At 41.7% G+C, this 6,577-nt stretch overlaps 1 protein-coding gene across 1 annotated transcript in view; it reads left to right on the top strand.

Moving 5' to 3' along the window:
- Window positions 1–2,562: 2,562 nt before the first annotated feature.
- Window positions 2,563–6,577, top strand: part of LOC102842326 (protein FAM19A2-like) — a 676,150-nt gene continuing 672,135 nt past the window's right edge. The window contains exon 1 of the mRNA XM_006859604.1: window positions 2,563–2,713. The gene's annotated coding sequence lies outside the window, so the exon portion shown is untranslated. The remainder of the gene's footprint in view (window positions 2,714–6,577) is intronic.

Genomic DNA, 6,577 nt, shown 5'->3' with positions numbered 1-6,577 from the left:
ATCTATGACACTTTTATTAAAATAACCACTCTAAAGTGGAGTCCTGGTGTGATACTGTATGGTAATCACTGGACTGCTAACTTCAAGTTCAGTGGTTCAAATCCACCAGTTTATCCCTATACAGGATCATCATGAGTTCCAAGCGATTCCATGGCACTTAACAGCAACAACCTAATTAAATTACTCCACATCTTGTAGGTACCAAATGTGGTTGAAGAGGTAAGTTTGTTAAGACAAAATCACTGACAAGTGAAATAGTTCATATTACTTTGTAAATACAGTAATTGGTAGTCCTTTAATTTTATAGCTAGTGGAGAGGGTATGTGATACCTTGTTTGGCAATGGTTTCAGTGATTCTGAGGTATGAACCACAAAACTTTAGAGCCTTGACAATTAGTAGTCTACTTGAATAAAAGTTAAATATTGCCTCCAAAACAAGATCTTTGGAATATACCTACTCGTTGTGGTTACGAATGAATCTCGGCTGCTAATCTCAGAGTCAGCAGTTCGAAACTACCAGCTGTTCCTTGGGAGAAAGATGAGGCGTTCTGCTCCCGTAAAGATTTACAGGCTCGGAAACCCTGTACAGGGTCGCTATGACTCGGAACCGATTCCACGGCACTTAACCATCACCACCAAGGAACTTGTAAAATTTTCTGGGCCCGGATCTTATTTTTTTAAATTTAGATTATTTGTTTTTATAAATTCATTATTACAGCGTATTCATTTTTACATAATTTTCTAATCACTAGATTTGAGACTATACTATGATCAATGTTTTGCTCATCCCCAACTCTGATTAAAACGAGCCCAAGAAAAGATGGTATTTGAGCTAATATACATTCGACTTAGACCAACGCAGGATTCCATGGTACCTGTAAGGACACAGCTTATCTTTCAGGTCTTCGTTAAATTTCTGGAAATATCGCAACATTCCTTTAGAAAGTATAATGCTTAAATAAGGATGCAGTGCAAATTTTCTCCTTAAATCCGTTAGAGGTTAGAATTTGTAAAAATAAAAAATTCTATGAAAGTAGATGCTGTTTTTTGTTGGTGGAGACATTGGAATGCTGTTAACGCCCAGTAAAGATTTCTAACCCGATTCTACCTCTGGAGGGAGACATAGTCCGGCTTTTATACCGATTCCCTCTGTTCCATTTTATACAATCCGTCTTTTCTGCAGGACTGCCGTTGGCTCTTAGCAGCAGCTAACACCGCTAACAAAACTGGCTATTGGGAGAGAGGAGGAGGTAGGCTTGCCTCCTGGTCCTGCCAATCCCCTTTTACCGCTTAACTCAACCTGGAGTGTGGGGACATATTCTCTGCCCGCGCTTCGCCGGGCACTGTACTCTCCCTGTCTACACTCCCTAGACAATCAGGCTGGGTGGAATAGGGAGTTCTGCCCTTTAAGGTGACTTCCTAAAAGATACCGTCGGTGTTTTCTTTCTTTCTTTTTTTGACAGTACAACGTCTGGGGTGGGACGTGAAGAGGAGGCTTTTGCTGCTAAAGGGCTTACTTTTTTATTTTCTTCCAGTGATTTGGATTTGTTTCCTCGGCCCTCTCCTCTTCCCACTCCTCCCTACTTAGTGAAGTGACACAGGTTACAACTGCTCGCCTGTGTTCCATGTTGGAACGTGAACCTTCTCATCAGTGGTGAAGGTGCCAGCTCTCTGAGGACAAGGGGACAGCGGCGAGTTTTCCTTCCAGCTCAGGATGCCTTAAGGGACAGCAGGTGGGCTGCGTGGGGCTGTGCCGAGACTTGGAGGTGATATTGAGGGGTTACAGCTCGCCGGGAGGAGCTGCTAAATGGACTCAGGTTGACCTAGCAAAGTCTCCAAGAGGGCATCAGCAGAGACCTATCTGCGAACGGCGAGAGCAGCGGCACCGGGACCGACCGAGGAACACCGACTTCTTGCAGAGGGAGAGCGACCGAGGCTAGCGCCGTTCGTCGTCGCTGTCCCCAGCCTTCTCAGCAACTCCTCACATTGGAGACCCTAGGACCTTCGAGAGCCAGGGAACTCGAGAAGTACGTGGCGGACGTTGCTTTTCTGAAGGTGAATCATTCTGTGCAATTGCCTTTCCTGGGAGAGCAGAAAGGAGGGCGGGAGAATGTGTGAATGTGTGTGTGTGTGAGAGGACAGACAACGTGAGGCGAGAGGAAAAGTCTTTACTCGGCGTTAAAAGCAAACACTTCGGAGATGGAATAAGAGCGGTAATTGCTGCAAGACCGCTTTAATTCTGGCAGTCGGTGGAGCAGAGGCACACCGCGCGCATCCCGCGAGGACAGCCGGCGACCGTAGGCGCGGCCAAGGGCTGCGGGACTTTGGCTTTTCGTCAGTAAACAAATCTTTTGATTACTTTGACACTGAAATAAAGAGAGGGAAAAAGAGACGAGGCTAACGCACTCTATCCTCCACCTGCTTTGAGAGGATTCCAGTTTGGATGTCAAGAGATTCCTGAGCTCTTTTTGCCATAGGAGAAGGAAACACACACAAACGCGCGCGCGCACACACACACAAGCACGCACACTCAGGGCCACACTCACACGCCCTCCACGAGCTCACACCACCAGACTTGAGTTCCCTATGCCCCTGGATGGTGACGGCGGATTGGCATCTTGGAAGCGATGCAAGAGCGATAAGGCTGGCGCGAGTCCGCGGAAGCTGCAAGAGCATCGCTAGGTGTTGCCGCCACCGTGTAGCGGGGCTGCAGGTAGGTGTGAGCGCGCCTTGGCCGCCGGCGGGCGCTATGGGCCCGGGCAGCTACTGGAGGACCCGGGACCCGGAAGCCTCGGTGGACACACGCCTCCTCTCTCCTTCCCCTGGGGTCTGGGATTGTAGGGAAATTGCGGGGGTCAAGGGGAGAGGTGAGGGCAGATGCTGGCTGAACGACTAGCGTCTTGCTCGCAGGCGGTCAGAGTAGGGGCGGTGGTAAAGGGACGCAGAGGAGGATACTGAGAAGCGAAGTGGGTTCGGTGAGCCATCCTCTCCCCTCAGCTCCATTTCTCCTAGTTCAGAGAGCGACCCCTCAACCAAACCAATCCCGGCTGGTAACCATTTTGGACTTCGAATAGGAGTTAGGGTCGCATTCAAAGGATGGTCAGTGAGATGTGACAAGGTGCTTTTCGGAAACCCCTACTTCTGTCCACTTCTGATTAGTTAATTTTCAGGCCTGCCTGCAAAGAGAGGGCGTTCCAGAGAGGCGATTGAATCGTCCACCTCTTAACTATTTTCGTAAAGAATTATGTTGATAAGTTCCTGAGCTCCAGTTATTTAAAGGTTTATTTAGATTTGAGTAACGGGCACATAGTGCTGAACGCTTTAGTAAAAGATCATTTTACGAACAGGGTTCGGAAAAAGAACACCTAAGGGAAACAATTGTTTTTTCATTTCTTTCCATAGATGTCTTCCCAATCTTGGCTAATAGTACTCGGTTGGTATGCTCATCTGCTTTGTCCCTGACCCCTTCTATTCAAAAAGGCAGCTTTCTACTAAGAAGTATTTTTAGTGAGAATGTGGTATTTCCAGAAACTGCGTTGCAAAGGAAAGTTTGAGATCCTCGTCCTATTTCAAATATCCTAGAACTGCTAGGTGAACTATCTAATCTTTACTTGCAAGGACGAATTGTAGGCGCTCGCCAAGCCCCCCGGGTTGACGCAACCCTTTGCCTATTCAGTATTCCACTTCCTGACTGAGTGTTAAACAATTGCCTGGAGCGCTTGGAATCAAATGTGTGTTTACTACAGTGGCTAGCCTTTCTTCACCTTCAGCTGGAAGAGTTTGGCTTGTGGCAATAAAACGGAAAAGAAAATCCTCATTTTGTTGCATGTGAAATATACTTTAGAATTTTGTAAAATTGTTCTTGGAACTCACCCCCCCAACAACCCCCCCCCAACAATTTCTTGCCCCCAAACCTCAACCTAGAGGCAATCTTTACTCTGAATAGTTCACTCAGTGTATATGGGTCCTTCCCTCCGGACAGGATGAATTTAAATCATTATTGACTGAATGATAATTATCCGGTTCCTGTCTTCCCAATTAGATTGTTTTAGACATCAACATTCAGATAGTTATCAATTAACACTTCAAAATGGCTCTAGCAGGCAATGTAAGTTAAGATAAATGAGTAATTTAAGATTTCGAAGTAAATTGCTAAATTGCAATAACTAGCAAAGAAGATTTAAAACCACTTCTGAACCTTTTACAAACTAGAACATTAAGATTATTTGTATTTATTCCTGTGTTTCCATGATTGCACGTTCCTCTCAGGCTCGCTGGGGAATTTTTTACATTTTTCAGATTGGCACCTAAGCTAGTGTTCTATATTTCAAAAAAATATCAGGCATGTTTAGTTTTCTTACATTACTCTGCTCTGGATCTCAATCTTGAGTCAATTGTTTGGATCTTGACCTTTTTAGAATTCTAATTTTAAAGCTAAAAGCCATCAATAATCACACTGGAATTAATTTTGTTTCATTCTCCTAATTTTCAGTGAAAAGAACTTAGTATTATTGATAGGTATAATATTCCGAGAGCAGTGTCACTTTCTACCAAACACTTAGGCATGGGGACTCTTAAGAGGCAATATACAGTTTTAGGTGTTGCCTTATTTAAATAAGGCATTTTCAGATTAAAATATTGTTTCTGTAAAGCCCAGTTTTTGAGAATAAAATATTGTTTCCTAGTCTTGCCTTTAAAAAATTTAATAGTTTGAGATGCCTGATATTATATATATATCTCTGATGTCATGATTTATGTCTCTTAAGGAATAACCAAAAACCCTTGACATTAAAACAAACACCTGTAATACTCCTACAAGTTGTGCTGGAGGAGAATTTAAGGTTTCTAAGTCTGTGTGATTTTTGCATCTGTACAATATCTGCTATTTTAACAGTGACAAACTGCAAAATATGTATTTACTGAGATGTCCATTGATCTATGTCAGAATAGATGCATATTGCTTAGAGACTGCATTTATAGTATTTACTAGCCATCAAGTTTTAAAATGTAATGGCCTGGCTGTAAAAAGATTTCTTTTTAGACATGCCCACTTTTCATTTTTTAAAAATTTACAAAGTGTTGAAAGTTAGAGAGATGATAGAAAATTTTATAAAATTACATATCATAAAATTTTAGTGAGCCTAGATCCAGTATCTTTAATATATTAATTTAATGACAATCCTTTTAAAATGTGGTTTTGAATGTTCCAAGTGTATTTTAGGGCTTATTTAACACTATTTTGCTGGTTCTGGATTACTTTATACAGGTAGAGTAAGATATGTCTCTCCAGCATTGCTTTTCACCCTCCCTAGGAAAAGATATTGTCAGATTCTGCCCAAGTTCAGCTGTGACTTCAAGCTAATGAACATTTGCCTCTATAATGCATGTCCAAACTAGAAATATTCCAAAATGTCACCAGTTATTTCTAATAAATTTGAAAAGATGAAATAACCAGAGTGTAAGCAGTTCGGTGCCCTTGCTTTTACTTCTGCAGTATTTTATTAGGGATGCCTCATTAAGTCGCATTATTCTGCAGCTGTTTTGTTCATTGAAGATTCAAGTGAGAATAAAGAACTTTACTGTGCAATGCAGTTTTGTTTTCTTGGTTAAAACCCAAAAATTGAAATAAAATAAACATCCTACATAGTCCCCTTTGATCTATGGCTGACATTTACGAATGCAATTCATCAACTTGTTATTAGTAGGATTTCATCAAAACAAAGACAAGAAACACATTACCATAGATTGCTGCTAGATATGAATGCCAAACCAGTTGAATCAACTTCATATCTATCCTATAGGCTTGTATATTTCACATGATATAGCTTGCTTATGAATCATTGATTTTGTTATGCCATGTATTAATATGATGAATTTACCATTTGGTTAGAAAATTCTTTGATTAAGTTTATTTTAAACTAGTTGGAATAGATTAAGCACTAGTTTTAATTATTCCATTGCAAAAGAAGCATCAATGTCACAGAGCCACTGTGAGTTTTTCTGAGAGAAGAGTTTCACTCTAGGTTTGGAGCACAGAGGCCTAAAAATTAATTTCTGTTTCTTAGTTGTCATTAACTAAGAATTACTATTGGATACAATTGTTGGATAATTTTCAGAAGGTGATTCACTCATTCAGGCAGTGATTTGGTGTCCTTTTCAATGAGATAAAACAAACAATTCTTGTCTTCCAGTTATCCTTACAGAAATTTAAAGAGGAATTTTTAAACTTAATGGAATTTGAAGAAAAGGATTTAAATATATTTGTACACACACACAAACACACACACATATATGTTGTTGTTAAGTGACATCGAGTCGGTTCTGACCCACAGCGACCCTGTATCGGGTTTCCAAGGAGCGGCTGGTGAGCTTGAACTGCCGACCTTGCAGTTGATAATGGCTTTGCAGTCTGGCTCATTAACCCACAGCGCAACACCATATATATATATATACATATGGTGATAGTGGTTATGTGCCGTGGTGGAGTCAGTTTCGACTGACTCATAGCGACCCTGTCTGTATAGGGTTTACTAGGAGCAACTGGTGGGTTTGAACTGCTGAGTTTGCGATTCTTAGT

Source organism: Chrysochloris asiatica, unplaced genomic scaffold, assembly GCF_000296735.1.
Source record: "Chrysochloris asiatica unplaced genomic scaffold, ChrAsi1.0 scaffold00033, whole genome shotgun sequence".
NCBI classification, from domain to species: Eukaryota; Metazoa; Chordata; class Mammalia; order Afrosoricida; family Chrysochloridae; genus Chrysochloris; species Chrysochloris asiatica.
This window is presented reverse-complemented; position numbering and strand designations above follow the sequence as displayed.